We start from the raw sequence: 1281 nt of genomic DNA, 5'->3' as shown, positions 1-1281 counted from the left end.
CCCCCAGTCCCTTCCTCTATGATTCTGGGTGACTCCTTTCCCCCAGTCCCTTCCTCTATGATTCTGGGTGACTCCATCCCGCAGGTCATATATATATATATATATAGAGAGAGAGAGAGAGAGAGAGAGAGACTTTAAATCAGTGTCAGGGCACTTGGGAGAGGGGTGGTGAGAGTGTCTCCTCTTCGCGGGGACCTCACCTTGGTTGGGTTTCTGGGAGGCGAGGGCCTCCGCGGTGCTCAACACCAGAAAGCCCGTCCCCGCACATCCTGGTCCCAGCTGCTCCCCGTCGGGTGCAGGAATTCGTAGCAACACCAGCAGGCAAGGCAAGCTCTCTGAGGGAACCGCACACAGAGCGGGGGCTTGGGGTCCAGGAAAAGGGGGCCCAGTGCTGGTAGGCGACACCGATTGGCAGGAAACTCCCCGGAGCACAGCAGGCCGGACAGCACGCGGCCAGGGAGAGCCCCAGGCTGCTTCCCTCTCTTCCCCCTGACCCCCGCATCCACTTCCACCCCCCTTCCTGATGAGAAACTTCCTGGCCCCCGGGCCCCCACCACCACCATGCCTGCTGCCCTCTGCGACAGACATCACTGATGCTCCAGGGGAAGGGGCCCGGGGTGCCCAGCAGAGGGGACCCTCAGAACCCGAGATGGACAGACACACCCCGCGTGGCTGCAGCCGCCCAGAGGCACCCACAGTGCAAGCTGTGGGGTGCTGGGCCTCTCCTGCCCGGCCCTCCGTGACCCGCTTCCCCGCCATCACTGCTGCTCCAGTCCCTGCCCCTCGGACGCTGGGCATTGATGCTGGGGTTGGAGCGATGACCGGCCCACGAGGGACCGCGCTCCCATTCGGGTCCCAGGCGGACCCTGCCCAGCAGCCTAGGGCCCTGCCCAGAGGCCCTGGCCACAGCCACGACCCCGTAGGGGCCCCACTCCTCTGCGAGCCCAGCGTCCAGGCCGCCACGTCTCATTGTGAGGGCCAGTGTCCCCCCCAGGCTGTCATGGGACCACGGACGTGCCCTGTGGGGAAGGAGTCACCCAGAATCAGGGGAACGCCTGGACTCGGGTGGCCCCTCTGACCGACCACCAAGGCCTTTATTTCCAGCCCTGGCAGGTGTGGCTCAGTGGATAGAGTGTCAGCCCGTGGAATGAAGGGTCCCGGGTTTGGTTCTGGTCAAGGGCATGTACCTCGGTGGCTGCTAGATGCCCAGTAGGGGTCCCTCAGAGACCCTCACAGGCCCTGGGCTGCCACCGCCTGTTTCACAGGGGCACTGGCCAGGAG

This window comes from Myotis brandtii, unplaced genomic scaffold, assembly GCF_000412655.1.
Source record: "Myotis brandtii unplaced genomic scaffold, ASM41265v1 scaffold3522, whole genome shotgun sequence".
Classification (NCBI taxonomy): domain Eukaryota; kingdom Metazoa; phylum Chordata; class Mammalia; order Chiroptera; family Vespertilionidae; genus Myotis; species Myotis brandtii.
Note: the sequence above shows the minus strand (reverse complement) of the source record.